Below are 20,849 nucleotides of genomic sequence, written 5' to 3'. Positions count from 1 at the left end.
GGAAATTTACAACTATTTCACTTCTGTTTGTTTGTTTTCTGTTCGTGGCAAGAGCAGCGCTGTTGTTACCATCTTCGGCCACGCGGCGTCGCTGCAGTGCAGATTATGTCTCCCAAAAGGGTTTTCAAAACAAGCGAGCATAAAGTAATATTTCTAGAAATATGCCACAGAGATTAATTTGTAACTTTTTCCTGACAGTTACTCTGAGTGACAGTTTGGCACTTAAAGGTGTTGACAGGAAAATGTTTTGTATTTGTTTATTTTTGAGAAGTAAAAGTGGAAAAAGGTCAAAGGAATTGTGCTTATGCATAATAATAATAATAATAATAATAATAATAATCTGTAAAATGAACTCAACCATACAAACAAAAAAACAGAAAAGAGAAAATAAACAAAGAAAAGGAAAACTTGAAAGAGTTTGCTAAACTATTTTTTTTATGGTGTTTAAGTGTAGTGATGGTGCTCGAGTGTTCAGCAGAAGCGTTAATATATCGTCGCCATGGTAACAAAACGTTCGCTTCCGGGTTTTTTATCCGGTGATTGTAATTAGTTGAGCTAATTGATTTAGATGGAATGTAACCAACTTTTCAATAAATTAAAGAAACACACAGAGACAAAATTATATATATATATATATATATATATATATATATATATATATATATATATATATATATATATTTTTTTTTTTTTTTTTTTTTTTTTTTTAATCAATCAATCAATAAATAGATGCCTGCTGACTGTGAAACGTCAAAGCGTCCGCCATATTGGAAGCGGCCAAGTTTATGGAGAGACACGAGTGTGACTCTGATGAACGTATAACTCTCGTGATGTTCAAAATGTTAACACCCTTATTGTCAATGCATTCGAGTATTAAAAATGATTACATGTTGTCTTGTCTGGAGGTGTTGACTAGTTTTGTAACAAAATGCAGCACATTGTGGTAGCATTTTTGAGAAATTCTTTTCTTTCCCCCTTCAAGATGGCGGCTCTGTGACCATATTTGGTATTTCCGTTTTTCATACCTATGCTCGCGACCACAAGGCTGCGCTATGGCTTCTCGTGCGGTCTTTCTTTCGCGCGCAGGCAAAATGGCCGCCTGCTCGGTTCCTACGCCGACTGTCCAGTTTGTACGCGAAAGACACAAGGGCGAGAAAACGAGCTGTAGTAGGCTAATAATGTCAAAATAATATATTTTATCCAAGTAATAAACGAGCAAAAACTCAGACAGTGAGTTAGAGCTCAGAAAGATAAAATAAAATAATAATTTTAAAAAATGAGTCAGTCGTGAGGGTATTTTCGACGCCATGATGAGACGCAAAAGTGTAGTTTAGGCCTGTTAAAGTTACAGCAATTAAAATAAACAGTAGCAAAACAACAACAGAAACAGAATGAAGTTTATGAGCATGTTTTTGTGACAAGTGCTTTAAATTACAGCTCGGTTTAGTCTTAAATACAGTATAAAGCGTTAGTGGAATGGGTCAGTCAGTCAGAGCAGGGTTGCCAGGTCGCCAATAAATAAACTTAATTCCACTTTTGAGTTTATTAAGATTTTTATTTCTTTAGGCGATCTATATGATGTGTTTCTCAGGACTTAGAAGTAATTCACTTTTATGATTCAATTAAATCAAGAGTGGATTTCAGGGAATTACAGAAAGTAATCCTCCTTGAACGACGTGCGTAGTAATGTTTATAAAGAACGTGGTTTTCAGTGGTGTCCAAGATTTTATAATGGCACCTGAGTTGACTTTTTTCTTTTTTAAAAACATCTTTAATTGACATGTTTCCACTTGCCACTCATAGTGGTGCAGTGGAATTTAGCCTTCACTTCATCTTTACTTAATGAGAGCGATGCAGCGGCTCTTTAGTCTATCCGTCACACTCACCATCTCATAGATTGCTAACTAGCCAAGCCAACTCTCTTGTTGAGCCATAACTCAACTCAACTAGGTTGTATACCTGCATTGCATTCTGGGACTTTCAGCTCAGTTTTTACAACTGAATCCTTTAAACACACCAAGTACATTTAACAAGGATCTATAAACATGAAATAGATCAGTAAGCTCAGTGTTTATCATTTCATCTGGCTGGAACAGCTAGCTAGTTATGTGGGAAAATAAGCTGTGGAAATACTTATGATAATGAATAGCAAGACTAAAAACACAAAGGAATAATTAAATGCTGGAGCATCTAGCTAATTTATGTAGCGATTTTCAAAATGCTATGAAACAAAAGCAATACTTGGAAATGAATGTACACAATACAATGAACTGACAAGTTGCAAATACGCAGTAGCAAAAAAAAAAAAGCCAGGGACCCAAATTACAGTGTCCTCCACTAATATTGGCACCCTTGGTAAATATGAGCAAAGAAGGCTGTGAATATTTTTTATTGTTTAACCTTATGATCTTTTGTTCTTTTAAAAATCACAAAAATACTCTCATGGATATCAAACAATTGCAAACACAACACAGGTTTATTTAAAAATATATCTTTGTTAAACATAGGTGTGCAACAATTCTTGGCACCCATATGAATTCATATGAGAAAAATATATTCAAGTATATTCCCATTGATATTTAAAAAAAATTTTAGTACACCTAAATGACTAGGAACAGGAAAGTGTTCAACCATGACTTCCTGTTTCACAGGGGTATAAATATGAGGTAACACATAGGCCAAATTCCCTTAGTCATTCATAACAAATGGGTAAGATCAAGGAATATAGCTGTGATGTGCGGCAAAAGGTTGTTGAGCTTCACAAAATGGGAAGTGTCTATAAGAAAATAGCACAAGCAATGAAAATGAACATTTCCACCATCAGGGCAATAATTAAGAAGTTCCAGTCAACTGGAAATGTTATGAATCGAGCTGGAATTGGACGTGTGTCTATGTCGCCTCAACACACTGTGAAGAGAACGGTTCAAGTGGACAAAAAATCTTCAAGGATCACAGCTGGAGAATTGCAGAAGTTAGTTGTGTCTTGGGGTCAGAAAGTCTCCAAAACTACAATCCAAAGTCACCTACATCACCACAAGCTGTTTGGAAGGGTTTCAAGAAAAAAGCCTCTACTCTCATCCAAAAACAAATTCGAGCGTTTCAGTCTGCCAGACACTACTGGACCTTCAAATGGGATCGGGTTCTATGGTCAGATGAAACCAAAGTAGAGCTTTTAGGCAGTAAACACCAGAGGTGGTTTTGGTGCACACAGAGAGGTAGCCATATGGAAAAGTACCTCATGCCCATGGTTAAATATGGTGGTGGATCTTTAATGTTTTCGGGCTGTTTTTCTGCCAGAGGACCTGGACATTTTGTTAGGATACATGGCATCATGGACTCTATCAAATATGAACAGATATTAAATTAAAACTGACTGCCTCTGCCAGAAAGCTTCAAATGGGCCGTGGTTGGATCTTCCAGCAGGACAATGATCCAAAACATACATCAAAATCAACACAAAAATGGTTTACTGACAACAAACTCAACACTCTCAGAAAGGATGTGTTAATATCCTACACAGTTTTTGTTGTTGTTGTTATTAATATTTCAACAAGTGTGAAATTATCCAATAAATGTGTTAAAAAAGGAAAAAAAATTTCACACGAGTGACCACACAACATGTGTGTCAGTCATGTTGTGGACTGCGCCTCAAAGTGAATGTTCATTGCTTTGAGCTTTTGATTGTGACAGGGGAGTCGGAGTCCTGAGGCAAGAAAACCAAATGACCACCGGTAAGTTAGCATTCACCACTATTTAGCATTAATGCTGATGAAAATGCCTGGCCAAGTTTGTGATAACAGTAAACAGTTACTTAGCAAGTGATAATTAACGTGATGGCTTCAAAAGTGAATATCATGTACTGCTTCCTCAGTGTTGGCGTTACACTACTAGTGTCATTTGTTTATGTCGGCTATGAACTGAGGTTATTCTGTAATTTGCTGGGTCTGTATCTTATCTGGGGCTCTGAGTTAGGGTTTAGAGTGGGTTAACATTAACTACGTTTAGCAAGTGTTTTGTACAAGGCAAGCTGTAGTAATCAGCATTAGGAGGATGTTTTAGAGTCGTGTTTCTCCATGTATTCTGCAAATGTTAATGCTGGTTAACAGGTGCAGACAGTCAGTGGCTAACGGAACTTAGCTAGCTCAGTAATGTCGAGGACAAAAGTTCTTCACAAGGTTATTGTGAAAAAAAGAGAGGATGAGGTTTAGGTTGTAATGCTTTCCACTACCTCCGTAATGTTCGTGGACCTAATTAGGTTGTGCAAAAATAAATATTCACAAGTCAGCTAGATTTTCCTGGTGAGTCTACAGCACCATTTTGTTCATTAGGAGAGTGGAGGTCAGATTTCCAAAATTTGGATTCTGCAACTCAACTTCTCAGTTAAAGCCCAAAGGCGTTTGTCCATATTTTGTAGCCGACAACTAATCAACACTCTTTTTACTCTTTTACAGCTTTTCAAATGGAAAGGAGTGGGACTCCTGTCTTCCCAGATGGCTGGGAGATTTGTAAGAAGATGTATCAACTCCAATTCTTACAATCTGTCAAAAGTTTTAATGATTTGAATAAATGTCACCTGAATTTCATGCAATAGTTTGTTTATTTTATGAGCATTTTAGTAGAATTTTAGCATACAGACAAATTTCATTTTAGGATAATTGTAGGGAAAAAAGTATAAACAACACATTTCTGTGTTATTTTGTGTTATTTTTTTAACACATCTTTGTGTGGAAATGTACTAACACACCGCATGTGTTAAATGTACTAAGACACTGATTGTGTTGAAAGCAGCACAAATGTGTTGTCCTTAACGAGACACAGATGTCTGTTAAAATTAACACGGTGTATTATTTTTGACACATCTGTTTTAAGAGTGAAGGTCCTGCCATGGCCATCCCAGTCCCCTGACTTGGAACCCATAGAAAACCTGTGGGGTGAACTGAAGAGGAGAGTCCACCAGAGTGGAACTCGAAGTTTGAAGGATCTGGAGAGATTCTGTATGGAGGAATGGTCTCAGATCCCTCGCCATGTATTCTCCAACCTCATCAGGAATTATAGGAGAAGACTCAGAGCTGTTATCTTGGCAAAGGGAGGTAGCACAAGTATTGACTTTAAGGGTGCCAATAATTGTTGCACACCTATATTTAACAATGATTATTTTTTATAAACCTGTGTGTTGTTTGCAATTGTTTGATATCCATGAGAGCAGGATATTTTTGTGAATTTTTTTCAACAAAAGCTCAAAAGGTTAAACAATAAAGGCAATTTTTCACAGCCTGTTTTGCTCAGATTTACCAAGGGTGCCAATATTACTGGAGGACGCTGTATCTTGGAATGTCAGAAGCCGTTCTAGCTAGGAGCTGTTTAGAGTTTTTCTTTCAGTGTTGTTTATCATTTTAATAAATTCCACAAATATTTGAAATGACTTTTTATCATCTGCCAGTTACCGTACAAGAGCTCAGCTGTGCTTGACCGCCACAAAAACCCAAAGCTCCGCGCTCAGGCGCTCTCATCCGATTTTAATCTCGGGTTAAACCACAAATTCATTGTGATTTAAATTTAACTCGGTATTTATGTTATGCTGGACAAGCAGCACTCAAGTTAGCACTGAACTGATCCATTTTTAGAAGAAATCTATGCACTTGGGAAGACTACCCATGATGCTCAGAGGCCACGATATCAGAACGGAGGGGGTTTGGAGTTGTCAAGGTCAAAGCTGAGACACTGTGACTGTGGAATTTCTCGGGTCCACCCCTGATCACTTATTGGTTAAAGGACCAAAACACCACTGGCTGGACGAGTGTACAGGAATTCACATGGCGCTGTGGGGATTGGAGCGCTGCAGCTTGGCAGTCTGCCTACTGTATAGAGGAAAACATACATGAGGAGCAAGGGTTTTTGGCATGGGGTTTTCACAATCAGAGGTTTTATTAAACAAATGATGAACCATTAATCACAAATACATGGTACACTGGAATATGACTTAACAAAAATAATGACAGAATATATAACAGATAATATATAAGGTATATAACTACTGTAAATGGCTATGACAGCTAATAATGCATCATCGCTGCACAATGGTTTTCTTTTGTTCACTATAATTTGTATAATATATACCATGGGGTCCAAAAGTCTGAGATAATTAGTGAACTTTTCTAATTTAATACAACAATTTTCGTTACAAATTATATTATTGACCACGACCTGAGTGAAAAGTAGAATCTCTGAAATATCTACATGAATTTAAGAGTTTTTTAGGATACGGTTCGTGCCCTATTTGGTCGAATGACGAGCCGGCACGGACTCCACAAGTTTGTGCAAAAACCTACGATCCATTTTAGATCAAATCCAATCACGGTGGCGTCTGAACACACGAGTCAGTAGAAGAGATTAGACATGGGGAAAATCTGATCTTTTGTACAAAGCTGTTAACATGGTCAATAGAGAATTTTTTCTTACATTTAAATAGCGACCTAGAAATAGTGCCGAATCTTGAATATTAAATATTCAAAATATTGAACATTCACTTTCTTTGTTTTAAATATTTAGAACCGTTAAAACTTTCTGTTTATTTCTCATTTTAAAAAGGGAAAACAAAAATCCAAGGTTTATCAATGTGGTCTCGGACTTTTGGTCTCCACTGTGTTTGTTAGATGTAAATAATTTCTAATGTTTGTAATTCTGTTTGTAACAGTATTGGTACAAATCTGTTTAATGTGATGAATCACACTGGAAGACAATTTCTTAAAATATAACGCTCCAAATCCCCGCCTTCTAATGTTCTATGATAATTTCATTCCTGATAATTTCATTTTTTTAGGATCGAATGTCATTTACATGTATTGCCATATTATTATTTTTATTATTATTATTATTATTATTATTATTATTATCATTAATAATAATAATAATAACAATAGTAATAATAATAATAATAATATCTGATTTACATATCACTTATAATAATTCAATGAAGCACATTTTAGTGTGTTTCATTTAACATTAAAAAGAACTGGATTAAAATAATAACTAAGCTGAAAAGTAAGTACAATTTAAAACACACATAAACATCTAAAATACAAATATTAATCCAATAAAGGGTCGTGATTTGAGTAGACATATATGACAAATAAATAATCAACTTAAAGAGACATAAAACAGACGTATTCGTTTGATCTTTGTCAGCTTCAGGGACCATTTTCAAGTTTTGTCTTTTGGAGAGTAAGCGCTTTAGAAAGTTTTTAAGTTCTTCAAACTCTTTAGAACGTGAAGAACCTTCAACTATACAAAGACCTCTTAAGGAACCCTTCTTTCTAAGACCGTAAGCAATTATAAAATACACTGTGATGTTGTACTAATCTACAGTGTGTGAGGAAACACAAACACGTGGTCAGTTCATTGGGTTTGAAGGATTAATGATGAGAAAATAACTAGGGTTTTTACTCGTAAATCCTCATTTCTCATATTTCTCATATTATTCTCATATTTCTCATATTATCTCATATTTCTGTCTATAATAAAATATCAATTAAATCTTGAATTTAATTTCCTTTGATTTTAGGAAATTGTTATGTGTCTAGTTTACACTTTCTTGCAGAAGCGTTCGCATGATCTGGCGATGTGCATTATCTCCAGACTTTTAAATTTGGAGAGTTGGGCACTGTTATGGTCCTAAAGAGGTTCTGCGTAGAACCTTCCATGAAAGATAAACACTATTGTAGGTTAGAACCATTTAAATAAAGATTTCAAGGTTCAAGATTTTGCCTTAGGGAAGATTTACTTACACTGTTCCCTCTTTTTCAATTTTCATACGATTACAGCAATTACAACATCTCAAACACAGATCTAGATAGAGAGCCGAAATGTAGAATCAATAAGTATTTATTCCTGTGGAACACTTTAAAGAATATTCTGCCTTTTAATACATACTAACATCGTATTATCTTTCTGTCATGATCTCTGAGCTGTAATGAGCGACAGCCTTCATTTTATATGAATGAAGTTTTAAGAAAAGCTACGCACTTAAACCCGGTCTCTTTATGTGTTCGTAACTTTTTCTATACATCTAAAGGTGCAATTTTTTTTTATCAGTGTGTACTTGTGAGACCGTGTTGTTATGCCACAATATGCAAATATGATGCAAAATACTTTAAGGCATTTCAGAGGTAATATAATGCCGTATGCTCTGTGATGCAGTATATGCTCAACCATGCAAGAGAGAAAATAACTATTTGCATACATGTATACAGATAAAATCAATTAAGGAAGTGGAGTAGAACAACGTTAAATGGAAAGAAGAAGAAAATACAATGATTAATACAGGTGACAATGTAGGTGTGTGTAATCTGAATGTGGTTTTATGTACACCGGTCAGCCATAACATTAAAACCACTGACAGGTGACGTGAATAACGTTGATTGTCTCGTTCAGTGGCACCTGTCGAGGGGTGGGATGTATTTATTAGGCAGTACGTGAACAGTCAGTTCTGAAGTCGATGTGTTGGAAGCAGGAAAAATGGGCAAGCGTAAGGATCTGAGCGACTTTGGCAAGGGCCAAACTGGGATGGCTAGACGACTGGGTCGGAGCGTCTCCATAACGGCAGGTCTTGTGGGGTGTTCCCGGTATGCAGTAGTTAGTACCTACCAAAAGTGCTCCAAGGAAGGACAACCGGTGAACCGGCGACAGGTTTATGGACACCCAAGGCTCATTGATGTGTGTTTGGAGCAAAGGTTAGCCTGTCTGGTCCGATCCCACAGAAGAGCTCCTGTAGCACAGATTGTAGCCACAGACCAGTCAGAGCACCCCTGCTGACCCCTGTCCACAACCAAAAACGCTTACAATGGGCATCAGAACTGGACCATGGAGCAATAGAAGACGGCGGCCAAGTCTGATGAATCACGTTCTCTTTTACATCTCTTCTTTAAGTGTACGCCGCTTACCTGGGGAAGAAGGCAAGTCCGTGGAGGCAGTGTGATGCTCTGGGCAATGTTCTTCTGGGAAACCTTGGGTCCTGGCGTTCATGTGGATGTTACTTTGACACGTATCGCCTACCTTAAACATTGTCGCAGATCAAGTACACGCCTTCACGACAACGGTATTCCCTAATCACAGTGGCCTCTTTCAGCAGGATAACGCACCATGACACACTGCAAAAATAGCTCAGGAACGGTTTGAGGAACATGAGGAAGAGTTCAGGGTGTTGACTCGGCCTCTAAGTTCCCCAGATCTCAATCCGATCAAGCATCTGTGGCACAAGAGGGACCTACAGAATATTAGGCAGGTGGTTTTAATGTTATGGCTGATCAGTTTGTGTATGTGTATGTATGTGTGTTTGTGTACTCCTTATTGTCTCAGCCTTTCATAGACAAGATTAAATTTTCTTTAAAAACAATTTTAAATATGTAGATCCTGTCACACACACACCTGTAGGAGAGTATAATTATTCAAATTAGTAATTAGCACACAAAAACAAACAGAAAAGTTACATTATTCACAATTACATCAGTTATATATAATTATATAATCCACTCTGAATAATAATTTTTTTTTAAAAGATGCTTTGTCATCATCATACACTGAATCGTTAGAATCCTGAATGCAAATTGTGGATGCAAAATGAAGAAAAGGATTGTAAAACATCTGCTCATCACTGGTCCGGGCGTTTAAATTAGTCGGATGTATTAAAAAGCATGCAGCAGTAATTGAAACTGAAGCATGTAGAGGTCTAAATATAACCCAGACATAAAAAGAGCAGGTGGAGTGGGTGACTGCTGATGAATATGTTAATTAGAGGTTTGTCTTTTTCAGCACTGTGTCTAGCTTTCTGGGCTTGTTTGAATAAGACTTCATCACCGCTGCACGAGATTGGTTTTCCCCTTGAGCCTGTTGCCCTTTGACCCTGTGAACATTCCGTGACTAGGGTGTGAGGTGAAGCGAGGAATTCCTCTGAAGTCTACTTATGGGCCGTTTCTTCTTTTCCCCCCAGAGGAAGAGTTTGGGTTAAAACGTCACCGAGAGATACCTTGACTTACGGAATGGACGCTGCATCTGGGTAATAAAGCTAGGAGATTGGTGTAATAAACAGATTACAAAGAGGAATTGCACCCGTTTCCTTAGCGACTGGTAGGCACTTTGTCAGTTGCGTACAGTTACAGCAATTGTAATATCTCACACAGGTGAAGATAGATAGATAAATTACGATTTACATGAACCCTAACTCTGATCATCTTTACCAGATGACGAATCTATGATCAGCAAGCAAGAATACTAGATACTATGCTAATTTCCATACTATAAGTATTTATTCTTGTAGAACACCTTAAAGGATATCATGTCTTTTTTTTTAAATACCTATTTGCCAAGACAGACACCAAATGACCTGTTCATTTTAACAATGCATCAACAAGGATAAGTATATCAGTCGATCCCTTTGTCGTTTCAGGAAGCACCCAAAAAAGTTTGTTCATGTGGGAAATCCCTGAAAGATACCACGAAGAACTCTTCCAAGGTTCGAGGGTTTCTCTTTTAGTATATTCACTCCTGCGACGAGAGATACTGTTGAGTTTAACACTTATTCTCTACACTACTTAGTGATGACTGTCTCTTTAGATATTTTTTTTTAGCATGATACAAATAATATTTATTCTGAACTCAGTAAATACACTGCCCTCCACTAATATTGGCACCCTTGGTAAATATGAGCAAAGAAGGCTGTGAAAAAATCGTTTAACCTTTTGATCTTTTGTTCAAAACATTCACATTTTTTTAAAAATTTAGGTGTGTGACAATTATTGGCACCCTTTTACTCAATACTTTGTGCTACCTCCCTTTGCCAAGATAACAGCCCTGAGTATTCTGTAATAGAGTCCATGATGCCATGTATCCTAACAAAATGTCCAGGTCCTCTGGCAGAAAAACAGCCAAAACATTAAAGATCCACCTCCATATTTAACCGTGGGCATGAGGTACTTTTCCATATGGCTACCTCTCTGTGTGCACCAAAACCACCTCTGGTGTTTACTGCCTAAAAGCTCTATTTTGGTTTCATCTGACCGTAGAACCCGATCCCATTTGAAGGTCCAGTAGTGTCTGGAAAACTGAAGACGCTCGAGTTTGTTTTTGGATGAGAGTAGAGGCTTTTTTTTCTTGAAACCCTTCCAAACAACTTGTGGTGATGTAGGTGACTTCAGATTGTAGTTTTGGAGACTTTCTGACCCCAAGACACAACTAACTTCTGCAGTTCTCCAGCTGTGATCCTTGGAGATTTTTTTGGCCACTCGAACCGTCCTCTTCACAGTGCGTTGAGACGATATAGACACACGTCTAATTCCAGGTCGATTCATAACATTTCCAGTTGACTGGAACTTCTTAATTATTGTCCTGATGGTGGAAATGTGCATTTTCAATGCTTGTGCTATTTTCTTATAGCCACGCCCCATTTTGTGAAGCTCAACAACCTTTTGCCGCACATCACAGCTATATTCCTTGGTCTTACCCATTGTTATGGATGACTAAGGGAATTTGGCCTATGTGTTACCTCATATTTATACCCCTTAGAAACAGGAAGTCATGGTTGAACAATTTCCTGTTCCTAGTCATACAGTCTTACTAAAAAAATGTCAAATATCAATGGGAATATACTTCAAATATATTTTTTTCATATGAATTCATAAGGGTGCCAATTATTGTGGCATACATATATTTAACAAAGACTTTTTATATATATATATACCTGTGTTGTGTTTGCAATTGTTTTATATCCATGAAAGCAGAGTATTTTTGTGAAGTTTCTGAACAAAAGATCAAAAGGTTCGACAATAAAGACAATTTTTCACAGCCTTCTTTGCTCATATTTACCATATAAGGGTGCCAATATTAGTGGAGGGTATTGTCTCTTCATCTTCGCTATGATCAGTATCAATTAATATTGATGGAACTCCAAAAGCCTTCACAACAGCTCAGAGATGGTGGGAAAGAGATATCCACCAACAATACCAGATAAGTTGTGCTTTTAAACTTAAATTTTCTAACATCAGTCACTTTTTGTTTACATTTTCTCATCTCTGTAATATAAAATCTCTGTAATTTCAAAGCTCGAGTTTACTGAAGAACACACATGGATTATTTGGACCTGAAGAGAACACACAGGATGGTCATGGCTCAATCGCAACACTCCATGTGCGGTAAATCATTTGCAAATGATGACACGGGAGCTCAGGTTGTGTGAAAAGAATTTGCCCAAGCAAACCTGCATGTTTTGTTAAGTCTAAAGTTTGAGGTTTTTATCACGCAGTTATCATTTTTTAAAGTTGTCATTCGATCAAAAATGCAATCATTGTTCCTCATAACACGTTCTCGTGATTGTTCGTGAGATCACCTCAAGCCAGTAGTTTGCTCTAATAAACAGAATTAAAAAAAAACCGATTGTTAAACATGTCTCTCCTGATTGTACCTTAAAAATCACTTTATACATGAAACTTCATCAAACGTTATTTATTATTAAAACCTTTCAGACGAGCTTATTGAATCAAAGTAGAAAAATCTCAATGGAAATTCGAAATCTTTTAAGAAACATATAAACGATAATAATAATTTAAAAAAAACAACAATACAATAGTATTTTAATGTAACAGGTGAGTTATTACATCATAAAATATAAGAGCCTATCAGATTCCGATATGCAAATATGCTGTTTTAACATGTACGCCTGGAGTTTTTTGCAATTTGACTGACAGCATGTTCTTGTAATCCGGATTTGTAGCTCTGGATTAAAGCGTCGGCTTTTTTTTGTTTTTGTTTTTTGTTTTTTTTGAGCATCGTTTGCAGATTAGAACTTCTTTTCAAGCCAAAAATAAATCAATTCAAGCAATTTATTATTTAATATGCACATTAATATTTTAAGTGAGTAATAATGCACAATATACAGTAGAGCGTCATGTCTAGATTTTGACGCTTCAATCTTTCGGCTCACGTTGATCTTTCTCTGTACTAAAAATGCATTGTGTAATATCTTTACTGCGCAGTATATTTAGATCCCGTCTCCTTAAGCGTTCGCTCCTCCAGCAGCGTGGAGCTTCACGCAGTCGTGTCCGGATTGCGACACTGCACTTTCAGTCACGTTCCTCTTGCGAAATTCTCCACCCCCTATATAACCCTCTACACCCCCATGCTAGGAATGCGGGGCATGTGCTCTGTAGTAAAAAAAAAAAAAAAACAGGCTGGAGGTACTGGAGGTGGTGTTCCAAATATAAAATAGGGTTCAAGAGTTTACTTCCCAGCCAGATTATCGCATGCGGTACAAGGAGCGTTACAAAGGGCTCCAGAAAAAAAAAAATTTCCACTACTCTGGTGACCATCTAGGGAAATGATCGATGACACTCCCAGTGCTAATGATGAGCGAGAAACCTGAAGACATAGGCAGCATTGGAGGGAAAGGAGCGGGGAAGGGAGAGGTCAAAGGGCACAGGAAGAAGGGAGGAACATTTTTGGAGGAAGGGATGGTATTAGGTTGGGGAAATAACAAAAGACAAACCACCCAAGGACTCAAAAGGTCTCTTTCAGGATACACATGTAGGACTGATAAGAGTAGCAGCTACGACTGTTTCACTTCAGCGTTTGGTTTCAGTGGAAGTTGCTCTGAACCCATCTTCACCACAATGTTGTTCTTTTGTTTTGTTTTTTCCTGTTGGTTATTTTTGTATGACTAATATTTAAAAAGCATTTGAAATAAATCTATTAAGAAACATTTCAACACTCGGATTCCTTGTTACTAAGGCATTTCTCAGATTATTAGCATTTAAACAAAAAGTTGAAAAGGAAAATCTTTCACCTGTAGAAACGACATTTCTGGGCATTTTGCAAATAATAACATTTTTACATCTTATTTACCAAATTAAGGCATTCTTTGAGGTCAGAAAATATTTAACACTGAACATGTCAAAGCCATTTTTGTTCCGTTTTTTTTTTTTTTTCCCAAACCAAACCGCAGTTTAATTACATTTTTATTTTAAGTGTTTCTTATTTATCATTCCTTTCATTTCTTAAATGAAAATGATGTCCCATACAACAAAAGATGTGCTAAAATGTATGCAACTTTGCTTTTTTTTTTTTTTAGTTAATCTGTATCATCAATATGTTTCAAATAAACATTAAAATACAATTTGATGAAACAGATTAAACAGACATTTAAACGAAACATGTTTTCTCATGAGTAAAAAATGGAACTGCCTTCCTTTGTCAGATTCATCTTATTAAATGATAAATAGTTTACACATCATTTTCAGTATCGAACTCTTTCTTTAGAAATGTTTAGATGTTTCAATTTTATTCAAAGTATTCTGTTCAGTTGAATGGAATCGGGTACAATTCAATAATTACAATTAAACTCCTTTTAGCAATAATTATTGACAATTTTTTTTTTTTTTTTACAGATTTAATTGTTTCTAGATTTCAATACATTTACAGATGATAAAGACGCTTAGTATTGTCCTATAATCGTATAAATAATTATTTAAGAGAATGCACACAAGCACGTTTGTAGAAAAATAGTTTATATACGTAATCGTTTCTATTTATTTTACCCTGTCGACTGAGAAACCGCACATCTGTCAGAATCAATGTGATATGTTTCAGTAATCAAAACTGATATGGAAAAGAAATTGTTCACGTTTTCTGTGATGGAAATTTCAACCGGATTCCTAAAGACTTTTTTTTTTTTTTTTTTTCAGTTTGAACTCGAAATCAAATGAGCAATATAACTCGTTTAAAAAAGTTAGAAATGCATCTAAACACAAACACGTCCACGAACACACATGTTGAGGGGGGTAAAAAAAGAGGACTAAAATGAATTGTATAGATTTAAAATAAGTAGATATAGGCTTTAAATATTTGTATCTTCATTACACACAATCTTACTGAGATCGTTCATCAGATTATTTTAGTCGTATGTAGTTATTATTTAATCTTAATTCTTAAATGTATTCGTTGGATGGTAAATCACAGTGTCCACCACCTTGTGTAGTGTAAATGTACAAATTCATAAATTCACAATAGGTACCGGATGTATTTCTTTTGAAGTATTTTACAATGAATTAAATATGATCTGTGCTCATGTTAATAAGACTTGAGGGCTTTCAAATGTCACACAGACGCTGTAAAACCAATTCACAATTAATAACAGCAAGAAGTCCACAACGGAATGGTTTCAGCGGAATAATCCTTATGTTTTAGGGATATTAAAAATCATTTCATGATCTTTGATGAGTGCTGAGATGTTTTATTTCGTGTCCAACGTTTCATCACGATTTATGATGATAAAATGATCTTGGTACTGAATTTCAACTCGATGTAACTTGTATCCTGGTGAACAGAATTATGGGATTTTCTTATCACAGGAACGCAAAGGCTGTGAGAGGCTGACGAACTAGGAAGTAGCATTATCATGTTGAATATCACGGTTTATCGTGCAACTGCTAATCGAGATATACCTGATATAAATAGAAGAGCTATGGGTTATTCCATAGGGTTGTGTGGAGATATTTCTGTTGACCATACTGATAAGACTAAACCTGTAAATAAGAGCTCTGGACTAATCAGCTCCACTCACATCTTACACATTACAGTATTTACAGTATTTATAAATCACAGACTGATCTGACAGCACGAGTTCAGGACTGGATTATTCATTCATTTAGTGTTGAATGAGATGACTGACTGTATATTAGTGTAATAGTGGACCACGTGGAGTTAAAATACATGTACAGTACAGGTCGCAATAGCTCAAAAAAGATTTACAAGCAAAAGTGGGGTTTTAATTTCTTTTCCAATGTTTTATCTTTCCTCTTTTTTTGTGCTGGAAGCTTTTAAAACTTGACAAGAAAATATACATATATATATATATATATATATATATATATATATATATATATATATATATATATATATATATATATCAAAGCTCTTTAAAACGAACATATAAATAAATTAAATAAATAAATAAGTGATATTTAATCATCTTGTAAGCTGATACAGAGATACGCCAAAAACTTACTAGTATTATGAATTTATTATTTTTTTCTATCCCTAGTTTTGATTTGAATATTACATTTGAAGAGTTAGTTTATGCAGCATATAGTTGAAATTGAGATTATCTATCTATCTATCTATCTATCTATTTCAGGGTTGTCCTGTTTGACAGCAGATTCGTTACTAAATAAGTGGTAGAAAAACAGAAAAAACATTTTCCTTATCCGTCAAATGTACTTAGAAAGATGCATCAAGCTGTTTCAGATTTCACTGATTTTTTTATTGATTAGAGAGAGAGAGAGAGACTTGTCCCTCCTCTTTTTCTTAGCAGCCTATTGAATTCCTGCACAAGTCTCACATCAAACACTTTTTTCCTGATTAACTGCACAATCCAATCCCTTCAGATGAAGGGAGGAAAAGAAGGACGGGGAATGTGGGCCCTTTTCCCACCAGACAATACCATTATTTCAGCTCCCTTGGCCAGGAATGCCAGATTTCACAGCCCACTACCCTCCTCCAGCTGTCAGTCAAAGCACAATGAGGGGGGGGTCAGGCACCACCCTCTTTAATTCGGCCCACCCTGAAGCTCCGTAAGCTCCTGCTCGAGTGGACCAGACTGCACCCTCCACCCTGCTCCCTTTAATCACACAGACACACTGCACAACATAATATACAACTGTGCTACGGATTCATCAGGGCTCATCTGCTTGGGAAAGGGGGATGTAATGATATTAGTAACAATTATTATTATTATTATTATTATTATTATTATTATTATTATTAAAATATTCAGACTGAATTCTATTTTAGTGCTTGGTGGGCGATAAATGGTTTATTTTGTTCTCTTTGTCTAGAACATTGTACCAGAATAATAAACATATTTGATGTTTTAAAAATAAGGTTTTTTTTATAATTGGAAAAATTATCTGGGGCTAACACACACACACACACACACACACACACACACACACACACACACAAAGAAAGAGATTAGATTGATGATAAGTTTTATGTACCAGTGTACCAATTTAAAACGTGATTATAAATAATTTGACATATTTTTAATCATTTCAGTATAACAAGTAAAATGAATGGAATAATTGTTGTTGTTTTGTTTTTATTGCAGAATGTACAGTTGGAAACCAGTCTTCAGTAATCTGTTTGTTTTCTGAATAATAATAGTACTGAATCATGTTTATAAAGCAAAGGTACATTTTTATTCTAATATAGTTATGCTTAGTGCATAAACAACAACTTAACAAACTAATTTCGTTTACATTTATAATTTTTTTTTTTTTAATTAAAACATTGAGCAAACGAACCTTATCTAGACTTTATAATGACAATTATAACAACGCATACAAATAGTGGAATGTGTTTCCTCTGGACCGGAAGTCAAGTCACACCGTCGATATGGCCGCTGTTCAGGAGCGGGGGGGGGAGGGGGGGAAATTTGTGAATGAAACACTCGGCCTCGTATGTGTCGTCCAATTAAAGTGCGAAGTGGCGCTGGTCGGGTCACGTGATTCATTCCTGGCACGCCGAGGAGATGAGAATCTAGCCAATGGGGTCGTCGTGTGGTGAAGACTAGCGCAAGAAACGACCAATGAGAGCGCGGCATGCAAATTAGGAATTCGCTCGGGCAGAGATCTGAATGTCAACTAGTCAAAGATGGAGTCTTAACGTTTTTTGGGAAAGGCCGCGAAGCGCGCGCGCAGGACCAGAGAGCGCGCGCGGGGCAGAGATTTTTTTACTACGTTTGTGTTTTGTTTTTTTTTTATTTAAACTTGTTTTCCGAACTGGACCCGTGTGGAGAAGATATTTGAATGATAATATGGAAAGACTGGTTTTTATTTATATAACATATATGCGGTGGAGAAAAGAGGAACAAACAGGCCTAGAAGACGCTCGAGGGTTTTTTTTTTTTTACACCTTCTGGTCAACTTTTCTTCTTCTTCTTCTTCTTCTTCTCTTGGTTGTTCTTCTTCTTCGCTGTCTCCCGTTGACAGGGAGGCCGTGTCCTAAATCACACCCTTATCCAAGCGCAATGTTGGGTGTGCATTGTGAAGCTACTAGTTTAGTACGGGTTAGTACGCGGCTTCGGAGGCGCTCACGGGTTTGTTTCGGTGGCGTTTCTGTTAGTACGCTTTCGGACGGAGCCGCGGTCGTGTCCCTCCCTAGTTAGGCAGCCTATCATTCATGACAGTGTTTTAGGAGGGTGTGGGAGGGAGGGAGAATTCACTTGGCCCTATGTGCGCGAGCACGGTACACGTTTTTTGGAGCGGGAATGGCGGGACCATGCTGCTAAAACACACTCGGTACGAATCCCCCCAAAAATATGCTCGAAAAACATGTCACTTAGACGTGCATGGAGTTTTTCTTTCAACAAAAACTAGACGCTTTTATTTGGTGCGTATTGCATGGGGTTTTTTTTTGTTTGTTTGGTTTTTAAAAAATATATATATATATATATTAATATTAATATACAAGGGGACGAAAAATCGTTGTATTTGTAGATGTGTTGTGATCAGGTAAGGCTTTATCTCTAAAATAATATGTTCAAAATGTTTCAGATCTGATATTTCTGCCTCGCTAAGAGAATTTGATTTGTCTTTAATATATATATATATATATATATATATATATATATATATATATATATATATATATATTAGCTTCTGTATGCATGGACTTCTCAATCTAAAATTAATACATTTTTATTTGTCTAATAATAATAAACCTCTCCATGTAATTAATTACAGAGCACAACAAACATGAATTATTCCATTATAATAATATAATTTATATATATATATATATATATATATATATATATATATATATATATATATATATATATATATATATTAGTATAGTATAATATAATCTCAATCCCTACTGCACTTGAATAACATGCATTCATTTCATATAAATATAATCTATAACCTGCAAAGTAGGGGATAACCTTGCCTTTCTTGTGATGCAGTCCTTTCAAACAATCCTTTGCACTGTGACACATTTTAACATTTTTTTTATTTTGTTGATGATTTATTTTATTTTAAAGTAACTGAATTTTTTTTTGGGGGGGGGGGCGAGAGAGAGGGAGAGAGAAACGAGGATGTGAAAGTGTTGCCCAACTCTCTCTAAAACTTACCACAGACGTTGGTAGTTTTGAAGTCTCGTGTTGGTGGACGTCAGAAGATCGTCTTGAGATTGTAATGGGAGAAAAAAATGCCAACGATCATTCGAGATGGATGATTTTTTGGAAAATTGATGAGGAGAAAAGCATGAAAATTTTAGTTTAAAGGTTCTGTAGTAATGTTTCTAATAATGATGATGATAATTTTAATAATGTGGATGCTTATTCTGCATGCGTGGTTTGTGTATAAAGACGTGTGCATGCTTTTACACTTGAGTTTTATTTGCGTGTCATGTGTATTGAGTTGAAATATGTTCTAAAGTTACAGCACTCGTGTTTGTGCCTCTTGACTGCTCCTCCTCCTTCTCAGAGTTGCTCAGGAATGTAAACCGCTGTGAGTCCATTGGCTCGCGACAGCACGGAGTTACAGGATTGGCTGGAGAAACGGCGGGGGCCCCGAAGCACGAGCCCTGTCTTCGTCCGTTGCCCTTTTTCTGTTGTACTACTGTGAGCGTCCAGAAGAGCAGTGCAATATTAAAAGGGCATTGGCTGGAAGATCAGAGACCTCCAAGTCCTCCATATTGCCGTGACCTTTCACCTCTGTGTGCTTTGACACGGTCGAGCACGTGGAAGTACAGTGAGGGACCGGAGGAGGAGTTGGGGGGGGTAGATATGGGGGTAGATATGAGGGGAGGAGGGGCACCTGTCAGGTCCTGAGCTCTTACACTCTCGTGCCTTGTGGTTGTGCTTTATACTGTTGATTTCTTTCCTAAATTAAGTTTGCTGAATTAAGTTTCTATGCGTATAAGTTTGCTAAATTAAGTTTCTATACGTGTTAAAGATTGAATATAATCGTTTTAACTTCATATAATCGTTTTAACTTCGTTTTTAACTTTAACGTTTGCGTATTGAAATACCGAAAGTTTAATCTTAACTTGTTTAGCTCGTAACTTCTCGGGGGGGGTGGGGGGGGAGTGTAGTCGACGCGTAAAGAAACCGCCTCGGTGCGTGAAAAGCTCTTTATTCGTTTATTTAGCATCGTTTGAATATCGAGTGCTTGAGCGGGTGAAGATGGTTTTCGAGAGAAAGTTGTTAAATTTTCGATCTGTCATCTGCAAAGCGGATTTGACACTGAAGAAAAAGCGTACAACGGATTTAAATTGCTTAGTGTACCAAAACTTTCGAATAACATATCGTCATTTGAATATCGAACACTCGATTGGGTGAAAACCCTGTGACGTTTAATAAAGTTAATATCCATTTTATTTATTTTATAATCTATACAGTCGACTTGACACAAAAGGGAAAACTTTTACACCAAATGGATTAGTGTAGCTTAGATTTTGATTCTTCAGTCAATATTATTATTATTATTATTATTATTATTATTATTATTAATTTTGAGTGCTTGTTTGGGTGAAAATCACATTATTTAATTTATTTATAATCTACAAAGTGAATTTGACACAAAAGAAAAGTACTTTTCTAGCTGTTTGATTAGTGTACCTAAACTTCATTGAATAATTTGTTGCTGTCTGAATATTGAACGCATGCAAAACGTCTCCAGGTTTCTTGTAGTTTAATCTTAATTTAATGTAAATTCTAGGCTAATCTATAAAGTGGATCTGACACTAAAGAAAAAGCTTTTGTACTCAGTTTGATTCAAAAACTTGGGTGCATTTATATA

This window comes from Ictalurus furcatus, chromosome 16 (assembly GCF_023375685.1).
Source record: "Ictalurus furcatus strain D&B chromosome 16, Billie_1.0, whole genome shotgun sequence".
Classification (NCBI taxonomy): Eukaryota; Metazoa; Chordata; class Actinopteri; order Siluriformes; family Ictaluridae; genus Ictalurus; species Ictalurus furcatus.
Note: the sequence above shows the minus strand (reverse complement) of the source record.